At 40.3% G+C, this 16,281-nt stretch overlaps 1 protein-coding gene across 3 annotated transcripts in view; it reads right to left on the bottom strand.

The window, feature by feature from the left end:
- Positions 1-16,281, bottom strand: part of SPARCL1 (SPARC-like 1 (hevin)) — a 67,966-nt gene that overhangs the window by 34,588 nt on the left and 17,097 nt on the right. The window lies entirely within an intron of this gene.

Here is a 16,281-nt window from a genome sequence, read left to right as displayed (position 1 = left end):
TTATTTATTTTTATTTTTGAGACAGGGTCTGGCTCTGTTGCTCAGGCTGGAGTGTAATTGCAATCATAGCTCACTGCAGCCTCCGACTCCTGGGCTCAGGTCATCCTCCTGCCTCAGACTCTGAAGTAGCTGGGGACATAGGTGCACACTACTATGCTCGGCTAATTGTTTGTATTTTTTTTTGTAGAGATGGGGTCTTGCCACGTTGCCCAGGCTGGTCTCAAACCTCTGACCTCAAGCATTCCTCCTACCTCAGCTTCCCAAAGTGCTGGGATTACAGAGATGAGCCACTGTGCCTAGCCTTATGTTTTAGATCAGTATGTTATTACTATTCTACTGTTTTTGAAAACTATAGAAATACAAAATAGTATGATTTAGTGCAGGGTTTCTTTACCTTGGCACTATTAACATTTTGGCTTGATGATTCTTTGTTGTGGGAGGCTGTCCTGTGCATTGTAGGATGCGTAGCAGCATTCCTGGTCTCTGCCCATTAGATGTCAGTAGCGAGCCCCCATCCCCCACCAGCTAGGGACAACCAAAAATGTCTCCAGACATTGCCAAATGTTCCATGGGGGGCAAAATCGCCCTGATTGAGAACCATTGGTTTAGTGGAAGCAGAATGGTGCTTTCAGATTAGAGAGACATGCATTTGAAGTCTGGAGCAACATTTGCCATCTATAAGATCTTTGGCAAGTTACTTAGCCCTCTAAGCCTCAGATTCCCCATCTAAAAATGGGGATAACATCTGCCATGGTTAATTTTATATGTCAACGTGACTAGACCATGGGATGCCCAGATATCTACTTAGACATTATTCCTGCGTGTGCCTCTGAGAGTGTGTTCTGAAGAAATTAGCATTTGAATTGGTAGACAGAATAAAACAGATTGCTGTACCCAATGTGAATGGGCATAATTCAATCCACTGGGGACCTGAACAGAACAAAAAGGCAGGAGAAGGAAGAATTCCTTCTCTCTCTCTGCCTATCTGTTTGAGTTGGGACATTGATATTCTGCCATTGGACTGGGACTTAACACCATCAGCCCTCCAATTCTTAGGACTTCAGACTTGGACTAGAACTCACATCATTGGTTCTCAGGTCTTCAGACTTGAATGGGAACTATACAATTGGCTCTCCTGGTTTTCCAATTTGCTGACTGCAGATCTTGGGACTGGCTCCATTAATGTGAACTAAGTCCTCATTATCTATATCTATCTATCTACCTACCTACCTACCTATCTCCTATTGATTCTGTTTCTCTGGAGAACCTTGACTAATAAAACATCTAATTCAGTTTTGTGAGAGTTAGAAGAAATGATACCTGTAAATCTGCCTGATACCTAGGAGATGCTCAATAAATTTTAATTCTTTTTTCTCTCATCTTCCAGGTAAGTTAAGTTGTGATTATTGAATAAACAACTTAGATTCTCAGAAAATAATGTAATTTAAGTTTTGCTGTGAGGTCAGAAAAATTGTCCAGTAGAACATTAAAGTCCATTCTGGCCACACATTTAGGCTCCTTTTAATGCCAGGAGTGTTTCTGACATTCACCACACATAACAATGGAATTAGGCACATGGAATGCTACCCTATTTTCTTACAAATGGTACAACTTAAAGGGGAAGCAAGAATTAACGAAAGTGTTGTGCGTCATAAGGCTCATTTCTTTTTGACTTTGTTTGTTGCAGCAACATGCACAGCTAATTAAATTTGAGAAAATATTTATCTTTTAATCTGTCCGCATGATCTCACAAGTTCCCTTCATTTCCCTAAATCTAAATGTAGCTGAATGAATCAAAAGGAAAGAATGTCCAGTTGGTGAGGGCATGCATCACTCATTCATTTCTTTAAATTCATTCATTGAGTGCTTACTAGACACTGCCTAAGTACAGGGACATATAGTTTCTGTCTTAAGAGTTTCTGCATGTGGAAAATCTCAAATTGCTTTTCCTCTGGTCTCACACCACACTACCATCAACACAGAAGACTTCTGTGACCAAATGTGGAAGATTTTTCGTCATCAACATGCAAGCAATCAACTCTGCAGCAGGCACCAGCTGAGTGTCTTCCAAATGAATTCTGACACTGTGTAACTGGAGATAGCATCAGATCCCACAGGTTGAGGGCTCAGTCTCACAAGACATCTTCCCTTTCCCAGATACCAGTCACAAGATCAGGCCTCCAGAACTTCGGACTGACTGGTTTCAAGTTGGGCTTCCATGACTCCCTCTTTGGGTTCGATTAATTTGCTAGAGTGGGTCACAGAACTCAGGGAAACACCTACTTGGGTTTACTGATTTATAATAAAGGATATTACAAAGGATACAAATGAAGAGATGCAAAGGGCGAGGTATGGGGGAAGGGGCACAGAGATTCCAAGCCCTCCCCAGAACACACCCTCTAGGAACCTCCACAGGTTCAGTTATCTTGTAATTTCTTCAAACCTTGTCCCCTTGGGCCTTTTATGGAGACTTCATAAAAGGATAGGCACCATTGACAAACACATAGAAATGTGTTTAGACAAAAAGGGTATGCTTTAGTCCTCAAAGGCTGAGTAGGGAAACCCAGCAAGGCCCATCTGTTCAGATTCTTTTTGGCCTCTTTTTTTTTTCCTTTGAGGTGGGTCTCACTCTGACTGTGAGGCCGGAGTGCAGTGGTGTGATTTCGACCTCCTGGGCCCAAGTGTGCTCCCATCTCAACCTCCCAAGTAGTTGGGGTTACAGGCGATTGCCTCCACACTTGGGTAATTAAATTTTTTTTTTTTTTTCCTGTAGAGACAGGATCTCCCTATGTTGCCCAGGCTGGTCTTGAACTCCTGGGTTCAAACAATTCTCCCACCTTGGCCTCCCAAAGTGCTGAGATTACAGGCATGAGTCACTGTGCTGGGTCTCTTCTTGGCCTCTCTGTGCAACATTCCTTCCTCCAGAATATGGAGCAGAACCCTTTCTGAAATGGGGGTCTTATGACCTACAATCTCACAAGGTAGGTAAAGGCAGGGGAAGATTAGAGTCCTGCCTTGGGGAGAAAAAGTAGCAGGTAAAAAAATAGAAGATTAGAGAGAGAGATCCTGTTATTCTGAGGTCCACTTGTGAGGCCTAAAGTGCACCAACATTATAACATTATAACAAGGTCTATGGGAGTTATGAGACAGGAACCATGGATGAAACATATATATGTGTGTATAGATACATATATGTATATAATGTATATATGTATGTAGATAAATGTATACATATATAGATACATGTATATAAGTACATAGATACGATACATATATACATATGTAGTATACATATATGTATATACTGTATATGTGTACCTGGAGATAGTGTCAGATCCCACAGGTTGAGGGTTATATGTATACTATATATGTATCTATATACTTATATACATGTATCTACATATGTATTATATACACATATCTATATATGTATCTATATACTAATAATGTATCTATAAATATATAACATATTTATATAAAATCATATAGTGTAATGTGATGATTACATACATAATGCAATAGAAAGAGAGATTGGAAGCATTTTTAAGTTAGGTAGTTAATAATAGCTAACTTTACTATGTCCTAAGTGCTTAAGTTCTAGGCACTACTCTAAGAGCTTTGCACACACATATTCTTTAAATCTTCTGAACAATTCTATAAGGTAAGCACATTATTGTAATCATTTCACTAGTAAGGAAACTCAGGCATAAAGATCAAGTAACTTGTTTAAGGGTACACAGCTAAGAAGTGGCAGAGCAGATATTTAACAATTCTGTTTGATTTCGGGTCTGTGTTCTTAACTACAGTGTTCTTAACTACTGCATAGAGATGACGTCCAGAGAAGGTAATTCTTGATCTGAGATTTGAAAACTAATAAACAGTAGTTAGCTGTATGAAGGATGAGAAGTGTACTCTACAGGGTGGCAGGCAGCAGATGGGTGAAGTTGCAGAAGCATCGAGTCTCCAGGATGTTAATATTTGGATCTCTAGACTGTCAATAGGGGAAGTGGGATGCGGTAGACAAGGCTCAAAAGCAAGCAGATAGCCATATTGTAAAAGTCATAGTGCATTAAAAAAATTAAAAATTCCAGCCATAAAGCTATAGGGACCCAAATAATTATTGTAAGTGTGTATGTGTGTGCATGCATGTGTGTATGTCTCTGTGTGTGTGCACACATTTGTGGACAGGGGTGATGATATAACCAGATTTGCATGTGTGACAGCTGTGTAGAGGACAGACCAGCAGCATGACCTGTGAGAGACAATTGTAACATCAAGGTGAGGTGGTCAGAGCCTTACATTTTGGCTGTGGTCTTGGGAGTGGAGAAAAGAGGGATAGATCCAGGCTGTACTGGTTTGTGAGAGCTGTTTGTTACATTTCAAGAATTTTTTGAGTTGGTTGTTAAAGCCATCAATTAAAAATTAAATTACATACATGTATAATTAAATTAATTATATTAAAAACAAAGAAAGTAAATAGTAAAAACTCATCACTTCATAATTATTTTGCTATTATCTACTCTTTTGAGGTTTTTTACATCTATTATATCTGTTGGTGGAAATGCCATATGTGTTCCGCATGTCTCTTCCTGATTCTGTTCAGTGGTGTCACATTAGTAGCTTAAAATTAATAGCAACAGGAGGCAGAGAAACTGTAGGCATACAGGGGCGGGTCCCTGGCAAAATCCCACCTTCAAGCCGAAAAGCCTGAAACCCGCAGCCCAAAGTAAAAACTTCCATTCTCTCCCGATTGGTTCTTTCTGAAAAATGTCTTTTTACCAATAGAATATTGCCTTTTCCAAAACTACCTATGGCCTGCCCTGTCCGCATGCTGTGCCTATAAAGACCCCAGAACTCAGCCAGGAGAGGGAAGAAGCAGCTAGATGTTGGGAAGAAGCGCCTGGACATAGGAGAGAGGTGACTTGATTCAGAGGAGAGGGATCTTCCCTTTCTGTTCCCTTTCCAGCTCCCCTGTCCACTGAGAGCCGCTTTCATCACTGAAAAAAAAAAACAAACAAATCTCCACATTAACCATCCTTCAATTCATCTGTGTGACCTCTGTGTGACCTCATTCCTCTTGGGCACTGGACAACATGCAGGTACCCAAAAAGGCGGTCGCACTGGCCCTTTGCCCTTGCTGGCGGAAGGCAGCTGCCCCACATGATGAGGCAAATGGCTCACTGAGCTGATAACACACTGCTGTCTGTGACAGTGGAGCTAAAAGAGTATGGTTACATGCCGTCTGGGCTTGGGGTGGCAGGTGCCCACACCTGGACGCTGGTGAGGGGCCCACATGGAGTTTGCTCCTGCTGGTGCCAAAGTGGCCAGTTCCTGCCCTCGCTTGCTCAGGTTCCTGCACTCATTCACCTGCGCGATCCTTCCTGCAAGGGATTGAGCAGGGCGGGCTGAGTAAACAAGGAAACCCTGCTGCGAGTTCCATGAAGGGGTCATGAAAATATCCTGCATCAAAATCATTTGTGGTGGGAGGATCAATCACACCATGAAAACCATCAAGTGTCATTCACCTCTACCTCTCTCAGAGAATGGGTTTTTCATTTACCAAAACACAACTGGATAGTTCTAAGAAATAATTTAAAAAAAAAAAAGAACAGATAAAACTTAATGACGAATTAGATATTGTAGGAATATGAGAAGGAAAAGTCTTGAGTTATCACATTTCTAATTTGAGCAACTTAGTAAATGGTGGTATTAATTACCAAGGTGAAAGATTATAGGAGGAAGGTTTGGTTTTAGAAGAAAGATAGTGAATTAGTTTTGGGCTTGTTGAATTTGAGTAGAGATATCTAGTAGATACTTGGGTAAATAGGTCTGGAGGTAAGCATGGAGTTTGGGGTTACAGATGTAGTTTGGATGTTGTAGCATGAGCAGTTATTCAACCAGTTGAGCAGAGAGCTGGAGCCAGAACCCTGGGGAGTGAAGATCATTAGGCACCATCAGAGGATGGGAACAGCTAAAGATACAAACAGTGAGAGAAACAAGAGTCACATGAGAACAGGGAAGTGTTAAATGTCACAGAGAGTTCAAAGCAAACAAAGTCAGGAAATTATCCATTGCCTCTGGAAGTGCAGAGGTTATTGAGGAGCTCAGGGAGAACCGTTTTGTTGCCTGGTGTCGTGGTGTCGCTGGATGCCAGCCTGCAGTGATTGGAGAGTGAACAGGCAGTGATGAAGTGAGGACAGTTAGTGTAGACCACTCTAAAAATGATTGGCTGTGCAAAGGAGAGTAAGGTAGTAGCTTAAAGGGAATGTGCAGTTACAGGAAATTTATATTTGTATTTGAATGTGATCATTCCGATTCCCTTCCCTTCCCTTCCCTTCCCTTCCCTTCCGTTCCCTTCCCCTCCTTTCCTTTCTTCCCTTCCCTTCCCCTCCCTTCTTCCCTTCTTCCCTTCTTTCCTCCTTCCCTCCTTCCCTTCCCTCCTTTCCCTTCCTTTCCTTTTCTCCTTTCCTTTCCTTTCCTCTGTCTTTTTTTTTTTTTTTTTGAGACAGAGTCTCACTCTGTTTTCCAGGCTGGAGTGCAGTGGCGTGATCCAGGCTCACTGCAACCTCCGCCTCTTGGGTTCAAACGATTCTCATGCCTCAGCCTCCTGAGTAGCTGGGATTACAGGCATGCGCCACCAAACCCAGCTAATTTTTTGTATTTTTAGTAGAGATGAGGTTTCACCATGTTGGTCAGGCTGGTCTCAAACTCCTGACCTCAGGTGATCCACCTGCTTCAGCCCCCTAAAATTACTGGGATTACAGGCATGAGCCACCGTGCCCGGCCGCAGATTTCCCTTCTATGCTGGACAGGTAAATAAGGAAAAATTGAAGATAAAGGGTAAGAGAGGAGATATGGTAAACAATGATGACCCCCAGTAAACCGCAACTTCTGGGCTTCATTTCCCTATGACATGGGCCTTAACATTGCTTTGACCAATGTGACATTAGCAAACATGATGCCAGCAGAAACTTGGTAAACCGTTGCACATTGGAGTTTTTCCTCTGGGTGGAAGCTATCAGCCGTGCTGTACAAAAGCTTGAACCAGACTACTGAATGATGAGAGACCACGTGCCCAGAACCTTGCAGGATAACAGACCCTCCTGGATGATTCAGCCCCAGGTGTGCTCCTACCTCACTGAAGCCAAATGAATTAACTCCAGACAAAATCAGCAGAAGAATCATGCAGTCGAGCCCAATCCAGATTGGATAATTATGAGCAAATAAAGGGATGTGATTGTAAGCCATTTAATGTGAGAGTATACTGTTTTACAGCAACTGATAACCACAACAAGGAAAAACGGATCAGTTGCCAAAACCATTAGCAAGAAAATATTTCATAACAATTAAAGGCATAAGTTCTGAAATAGGATGTCATGGCTCTGATACTTAATTTGCATAATTGAGCAAATTATGTAGCTTTTGGGGTCTTCAGTTCATTGTCTATAAAATGGTATGAAGATTAAGTGAGATGATACCATCTTAGTAAGTCCTGGATACACATTTACTGGTCTACTATTAAAGCACATGCGAAAGGTTTAACTCTAAAGAGAAGGAGGAACTCTTTATTCTTTAACACAAAAGGGAGGAAAGTTTAACTGTAAGGGTGTCTTGAGGCAGGGTTCCAAGGAATATTAACGTATTAAGATGGATTTAGTTATACCTTCCTTATATTTATTTAGCATTTCACAGTTTATGAAGTGTTTTCTTATATACTCTCTCATTTGATTCAATAAAGAAAGGAGGGATATAATTTTTAAATGTAAAGAAACAGAAGCTTGAAGAGTCTAAATTATTTGGCTGAATGTACAAGGCTTAAGAGGTGAGCAAGAATTAGAAATGCTGAGCTTTGAACTCAGTGACCAATATTCTCCCCAAACAGACCAGTGAACAGGCTACAGACTAGAAGCCAGAAGTTCTGGCCCTGGCTTTGCCAAGTTCTAAATACTACCTTGAACAAATTACTTTCTCTCTCCAAACTTCATCTATAGGATGGGAATAACAGTTCCTTCCAATGTCAAAGGTAGCCACTGAGGTGAGGAAGCTCTTTGCAAACTCTGAAGTACCTTACACATGCAAATGATTATTATTTCCATTGTTCTGCCTGCTGCCTCTCATTGGTAACATCATTAGAGTCATTTATATCTCCTATTAACTACATATGTCTTGTATTAAGTGTGATATAAGGGAAAAGAACCTTAGTGTTTCTTCTCCCCTTTTCCGTATCTTCTTCCCCTAGGGGATTTCAAGCTTCCAGGAGCTAGTTCCAGAACATATTTACTTTTAGTTCACTCATTAAACACAAACTCACCTATCCTATATTCTATACTTGTAAATCTTTGTTTCTTGCATGCATCTAAACCATACCGAGGAAATAAGAATATTCCTGAATTAGGGCTGGGAATGGTGGCTCATGCCTGTAATCCCACCACTTTGGGAGGCTGAGGCGGGCAGATCACTTGAGGTCAGGAGTTTGAGACCAGCCTGGCCAACATGGTGAAACCCTGCCTCTACTGAAAGCACAAAAATTACCTGGGCGTGATGGCAGGCGCCTGTAATCCCAGCCACTCGGGAGGCTGAGGCAGGAGAATTGCTTGAACCCGGGAAGCGGAGGTTGAAGTGAGCCAAGATTGAGCCACTACACTACAGCGTGGGCAATAGAGTGAGACTCTATCTAAAAACAACAACAAAAAATTATTACTGAATTAATATCTTTCTATTCTCAGGTAAGAGGTATGTTCACATCGTTCTTAACCCAAAAGGAGCTATCGAATGCTGAGAATCGTGGCGTGGCTGTATGGAAGATATTTTAAGGCATAGAACAAGTCTAGGGATTGTCATATAACCTCAGATGGCCACTTGTGCAGGCTTTTTGAGAACCAACATTTACTGCATGGTCCCTGATTATTACTGAGTCCAAAGATGGAACTATTTTTTTAAGAGTTTTTTCCATCCTGTAATTGAAAACAAAATTTAAATGAAGAGTATGGTCATGTCATTTAGAATGATCCAAGCAGGAAACCCCTTCAAGTTTCAATTATAAAGAAGATGCCTATGTTTTATTTTTGAAAGACCCTGTGGGACAATCCAGTATCTAGCCTATAAAACGCCTTGTGTTATTCCGTCGTGTTCCACGTTGTCCTTCAGGCTAGTCACTGGGCGTTTTTGTCTCACTGAGCTAATTGTATTTGCCACATATTGATCAAAAATAATTTCATGGCCTTTAGCTTCTTATTTTAAGAACTGAGCAAATGTGCTGATTTGTATAAGTAATACAGAATGGAGAACTTTCCTGGGAAATGAGAGATATTTTGAAAACAACTGTCATATTGAAGACTCAGGGAGGCTTAATTAGCTGACGCTTGCAAAGTACTTTGAAAAATCAAAACCATGATGTCCTTGCTAAGTATGATGAATACCATTTATTCTTGGATGAGTAAAAAGTCATTTATTTTGAGACATTCGAGTTTGGTGTGCACTGACTACAAAATACAGATTATTTTGCAGAAATAGAAAATAAAACTCCAGATGAAAAATGCAAAAAATGAGACAAATTTTGGAACACATGGAGTTATTATTCTCAAAGACTTAAATATGCAGTATTGATGTGAAACTAAATAAATATTATTTTTCTCAAATGCATGAGCTTATTCAAAGGCAGCCGCATAGTTTAAAGGACAGTTGGTATGGAACTGGAAGATCTAAGTTCCAGAGTTGAACTGCCTTTTACCAGCTAAGAGACTTTGGTCAAGTCACTGGTTTCTTCATCTACAAAAGAGGAAAAATAATAATACATTTTCTTATCTGTCTTCTGGAGTTGTTTTGAGATTCAAATGTGATCCTACAGTTATTTGGTAATTTCACCAACTGTAAAACTGAAATGAAAGATGTTATCATATCTTTGAAACACTCATAAGGCAGAAAATGGCTTAATAACCCCAATAATGAATAATTCAGACACTTTAATTCATCCCTTTACTAGAGTCCTTAGGTTATTTCTTTCTTTCCTTCATCTCACTATTTCTTTTCATGGATTTAGAGAGGTTAAAGATGAGGGATGATGGGTAACTGGAAGGAGAGCCCTTTCCTTCTGTTAGGAACAGCGTGTATCATTACAAAACTTTCAGGAGAACCTCAGCTGGAATTTTAAAAGATGATAGCTAGACAGCATTTTATACAGAACATCCAACATTTGAATTTCAAATGCCTAGAGTTTTTCTATTGGCTGACCCATGTACCATTAAAACAAATCTCCAGAGGAATCATTTGTCATGGCAGAAATAGGTCTCCCATTAAGAGCCAAATGCCCACAAATGTCAACTCTATTCTAACTCTCTTGGGTAGTTGCCTTGAGACAATTTCTTACATTTCTTATTTAATAGGTATAAATATTGTGGTAGAGATTGCTGTAAATTCTTTGCTATTTCTCCTGTTGAGAGGTGGAGTCTAATTCTCCTTCCCTTGAGTCTGGATTGGGTTTAGTGACTTACTTGGCCAATTGATTGAGATAGAAATGAGGTTCTGGGACTTCTGAGGCTAGGTCATAGGAAACCTTGGAACTTTTACCTGGATCTCCTGGAAAACTCATTTTGGGAGCCTTGAGCAATTTTCTGAAACTGTCATGTCACAGAAGACACTTCAACCATTCTACCAATCCCAGCTTTGCATCTGTCTTTGCAAATGTGCAGGACATATGAGTGGAGAGATCTTGGGCCACTCCGGATCAGCTCCTCTCCTAGCTGAGTGCCTCTGAGAGGCCTGCCCAAATTTCTGACCTATCAGATCTTGAGACCTTATGAAACAGTTGTTTTGAGTTACTAAGTTTGTAAGTGGCAATATATAATTGGCTGTAAACATTAAATATTTTTGTGTGGAATAGCACTCAAGTGTACTCATTAGTAGTAGAATCACTTATGGTCATCAAAGTATTATTTTAGCGAAAAAGTACATTTTTATTTTAGACCATTTAATAGTAGCTCATACAATGGCATATACATTTCCTGAGATTTTACTATATGCCAGGTTCGATGCTAAGCACTTCACCTGTGTACCACCCATGCACTCCCATCTGTGACCCTCACCTCCATTTCACAGAACTACCATTCAGTGAGTGCTTCCTGAACATCGCTCTTTGCCACTGCGCCCAGTCAGCAGTGAGGAGCATGGAAGCCAAAAGGCACCCAGAGGGATGGCTTTTCAGACACATTCTTAAAGGTCTGTTTCTTTCTTGCTCAGGCAAAGTTAGTCCATTCCTCCTTTTCTATAATGTGTAATTGAGGGATTACTTTAATTATATTTAGAGGATCCCCTAGGCTTATCTTACCCAAGCTTGTGCAACAGCCACCTTTCACCACCTCTTAATCATGCCTTTCAGAGTTTCTCATCTTATCGTACCACTCACTAATCTCACTGTTTCTCATTCCAGAGCTCTAGATGGGATGGATCCATCCAAGGAGACAGTTCTCTGTTCTTTTTCTCAGATACTTGCCAGTCCTTCAGAAAGGGTCCACCACTCCTGCCCTGTGTTATAGCAGGAGAAATTATATTGGCCATATTTATTTTTCTTTGCTCAAGTCCTGCTATGGTATCTGTGCTACTATTTTCTCTTTCTCAGAGAAAGAGAACACAGGATTTTCTCATATTTACATTTATTTATTTTCCTCCACTTTTTGTTATATTTGGGGTATAGACATTTGCATATGGCCAGGATAGACGTGCCATAAAACTAGGAAGCTTCAGTTTCAGGGCCCCTCACTTGTGCAGGCTCCATACAAAGTTCTCAACTTGATTTTGACTTTTATATTTTTAAAAAGAAGGTCCCAAACATACATATAAACTCTTGGCTTCACAAACCCCGAATCTGCTCTTAGGATGGCTCATCTGAAGTCCTGGCATTTGTGATATTGCAGTAACTTAATAATACCTGAATGATTGACTTCATGTTGTTAATAGTATGACAATACACCTTTTAAAGCCTAGCCCCTGACATTTTCAGATAGTTTAATCCTCTTCTTTTTCTGCCTTTAACTCTTCTCCCTACCCCTTAATTTATTTGTCTCTCTACTACCCCTGTCATTTCTTTCCCCTGAATGCCTCGTTCTTGGCTTTCTCCTCTGACTGCTCTTATTTGAATTTCCCTTATTAGTTAAACTCTACCAGTATAATATTAAACTCCTTTGGATTCAGTGGAAATTGTCCCTCTTTTGCTAACAGAGTAAGTCAGTTGTTACATTCTGCTAGTTGGGAGAGGAATTTCAAGTGCTTTCAGCTCTGTGAATGGACCAAGAATTATTCATTGGGGTGGTGGTTCTCTTCCAGGATTAAGAAAAACAACAAATAATACCAAAGAACAGTTCCAAGTAGCCTCATTCTCATGGTGTTGGGACCTTCTGGGGAATAATGGTGTACTTTGATGAGCATTTAGTTCTTGTGTGAACCACTAATGCAAGCATTCAGTCCCAGCAGAAGTCCCTTTAGGATTCAGATCATGGTCCAAGCTTCTCATGTACCTTGGTGAGGGCCAACACATTTAATATGGGAAACAATTGCTTGCTTACTTCAGTGGTGCAAAGTTACTTATTATCTACCTTTTCTGAAAGAAGCAGATGTAATAAACTCTAATGGATTTTAAGGTTAGAGTTTGGAAAGTTCTTTGAAAATAGCGTGAAAACCTGGAAGCTTATTTATGCCTTCAGAGAGAAAACGCTAAGAAGATGTCTTTAAGCAAGGAAAAGGCACAGCTTGCCCACAGCTGGTCCACAGCTGTTAATTCTTCTCCTCCCACCGTGGGAAAAGATTCTTCCCCTCAAGCCGGGCTTAATGGCTCATGCCTGTAGTCCCAGCTACTGAGGAGGCTGAGGCAGGAGGATTGCTTGAGCCCAAGAGTTTGAGGCTGCAGTTATCTCAGGTTATCGTAACCTTGAATGATCCAATCCAGAGTGTTTTTCAGAGTATAATAAAACATTTGCTTTTGAAATCAATGGCTTCATTTTCAGATTGTAAGAAGACATCAGCTGTTTTTATCAGTGAGATGATGCTGATACTTCTCTTCCCCTCCTATGCCTATCCAAAAAGCTAATGAATACAAGATTACTATAAGTACCAAGGTTTCAACCGAGTATTTTTCTATTTTATAACAACATCTTCCAGTATTTTCTTCTCCCCATATTTTAGGAAATTATTGAAAAGTTTTTTTCTCTAGAAAGACATTAACCTGCTTCCCATTATAAAGTCCTCAAAACCCATTAGCTGGAGTTGAGCAACAGGGAAGAAAAAGAGTGAAAAAGAAGACATTAGGGTTAAGAATCTGTGTTTTGTTTCTTCTGAATTCTAACAGAATACTCCCTTGATTTAGTGAGAATTAGCTCAAAGTTGTTTGGTCCTCAGTAAAAGGTTGGGAGAATCCACTGAACTAATGGCTCGAGAGTTAAAAATTATTTCAATGAGCTAAGACAACATGAACATCTGACCAAACACATCATGAAACCATTTACATGTTTTATTTACCCATCATAAAGGTGAATTCTTCTGATTTTTGTACATGTCAGGGTACCTTCCCACTGGGTCTCTATTTTTTTGTTTGTTTTTTGAGACGAAGTCTTGCTCTGTTGCCCAGGTTGGAGTGCAGTGGCCAATCTCCACTCACTGCAACCTTTGCCTCTCAGGTTCAAGCAATTCTCCTGCCTCAACTTCCTGAGTAGCTGGGACTACAGGTGCACACAACCACGCCTGACTAATTTTTATATTTTTTGGTTGAGACAGGTTTTCACCATGTTGGTCAGGCTGGTCTTGAACTCCTGACTGGAAATGATCCATCCAACTCAGCCTCCTAAAGTGCTGGGATTACAGGCATGAGCCATTGTGTCCGGCCTGGGTCCCTATCATATTATATAGGCAATTAGATAACTCAAGTTGAATCAAATAATGTAAAAATGCTTTGCTTTCAGAGCTATTTAGGGCCACTTTGAATGGTGGGTTCATTAACTCGGTAGGCATAGCACTTTTATTTGAACCTAGGGTAAAGTTTGTCCTAATTTTATAACCATTTGCCACTCCCCACCCCACTCATCTTCAATTAAAAACCTATTAGTTGACTGCATGATTCTTTCGGAAATTTGCAAATTTTTTCTCTATAAGCTGCAAATATGTATTTTATACACATTCAGTGGAGTACAGTGATTATATAGAAGTGACAGAGATTTGAATAGAATGTGGTTAGTAATTTTATTATTAAATATTTCAGCAATTATAGACTTGTGTCAAGTACTTATAAAATATCTATTTTCATAAATTACTATTTCGAGAACTGTTTCCATTTAGCTCAACTAGGTTTTAGGAATTTAGGATGACCCCTCTCCAAGCAGTACTGCAGTTTCTCACTAACCTCAAGCAAACAGTTTGGCTGAAAGGGTGACACACAGCATCTGATATCACAAAGGTATCAAAAACAGGCCAGGCACGATGGCTCACACCTGTAATCCCAGCACTTTGAGCGGCCGAGGTGGGTGGATCACTTGAGGCCAGAAGTTCAAGACCAGCCCGGCCAACATGGTGAAACCTCATCTCTACTACAAATACAAAAACTAGCCAGGCGTGATGACAGGCGCCTGTAGTCCCAGCTACTTAGGAGGCTGAGGCAGGAGAATCGCTTGAGCTGGGTATGTGGAGGTTGCAGTGAGCCGAGATTGCACCACTGCACCCTGTACTCTAGCCTGGGCGACAGAGCCAGACTCTGTCTCAAAAAAAAAAAAAAAAGAAGAAGAAGAAGTTGTTGGAAACAGATTATGGGAGGATATTGGCCTAAATAATTCACTAATTTATTTATTGTTTAACATGGCGTTCCAAGTTCAATAAGAAAAGTCATCTTGCCAAAAAGAAAAGTGTGTGGGAGGGAGCAAGTGTGGACTCAAAATTTGCTTTGCCTGACTAATGGATCCTTGAGAAAACTCCCCAAACTCCTGGAATCAGATATGAAAATGTTTTTCCTTTTTGTGGGAGTAGGGGGTAGTAGATTATGACTTTTGTTCCTACGCAAGGCAAGCCAAGGTCATTGCAACCTTTCTGCATAATTGCCTAAGGGAGAAGGCAAAGCATAAGCATATCCCCTGCTTGAAGCCCTTTTGTTTAGTTTCCTTTTGTATCAAAAAGTTTGGCTTTCACCATGGGAGAGGTTGTAATTGGATTTCACCATGAAAGGAAGTTGTAATTGGATTTCTCAGCACTCTACAAGCTCGGTCTCTGGAAAAGCAAGGAAAAGGTGCCTAACTTTCCTTTCTGCTAGCTGGAAACATAGCCCAGCCAAGTCCTCAGAGATTGATCTGAAAGGCATGGGCAGAATGGGCCATGTGTGTGTCAGCTACCCCCCTTCTCTGATGAAAAGCTAAGTGTGTAATAGCTAAATATCACTCCTGAAATCTGTATCTCCTAAAAAAGAGGAGGGTGTCTAAAGTTTGGCATACACTAAAACATGAAAACATAATTCTCCATCTAGATTTATTAGGGAACTTACACAAACGACCAGAATATGTTTTTATTCTGGGTACTATGGTTTTGCATTCTTTGTTATTTTGCATTCTTTTTTTGTTCCACTTCAGTTTCTATGATATTTGCTAGAAACTGAAATTGCAGTAAGATTAGGTCGAAGTAGATATTTGTATTTGATTTATTTTCAGTTCCTATAGTTTTTTAAAACATTAACTTACATTTAAATTTCAAAAGATAAATTTTATTTTTGAAGTTCTCTATATTGCCATGCCACTTAAATCAACTTAGCATACCTGTCTCCCCTGGGCACTTCTTGCCTTGCTGTACTTCTTCTTTCTATCTTCCTTCTCTTTCCTTTTCTCTTAAATATTAATAAGCTGTCTGAACACTGAACCAGACTGTAAACGCAGTCATCCATACCTCTGAAAGGAGGAACAGGATTCCTCTTTATTGATATTGGCCACATCAGTGACTCCCTGGAAATTTTAGTGCTGGTAGTTATTGCTTCAAGTCTTTCTAGTTGAATTTTCCTTGTGTTGCCTGGCGTTCCCCTGGTTTCTGAACCCTCCAGTCTGAAGCCTCCAGTGGTTAGCTCCTTCTCTGGCAGCCTCAGCAAAATTTACAAGTCCTCTTCCTTCCCTTCTGGGCCTAGGGAACTTGTTTCAATGTTTTTGGGTGTCAAGGCAGATGATGGCAACTTGATCTATTTATCGCTTTGTCTAAAGTTTAATGAACTAAGAAAGACATACCATGTGTACTAGAAAAAGGAGAAGTTTGTCTTGTTACTTTCTTTCTCTT

The sequence above is a fragment of the Mandrillus leucophaeus genome, unplaced genomic scaffold (assembly GCF_000951045.1).
Source record: "Mandrillus leucophaeus isolate KB7577 unplaced genomic scaffold, Mleu.le_1.0 Scaffold381, whole genome shotgun sequence".
In the NCBI taxonomy this organism is placed as follows: Eukaryota; Metazoa; Chordata; class Mammalia; order Primates; family Cercopithecidae; genus Mandrillus; species Mandrillus leucophaeus.
This window is presented reverse-complemented; position numbering and strand designations above follow the sequence as displayed.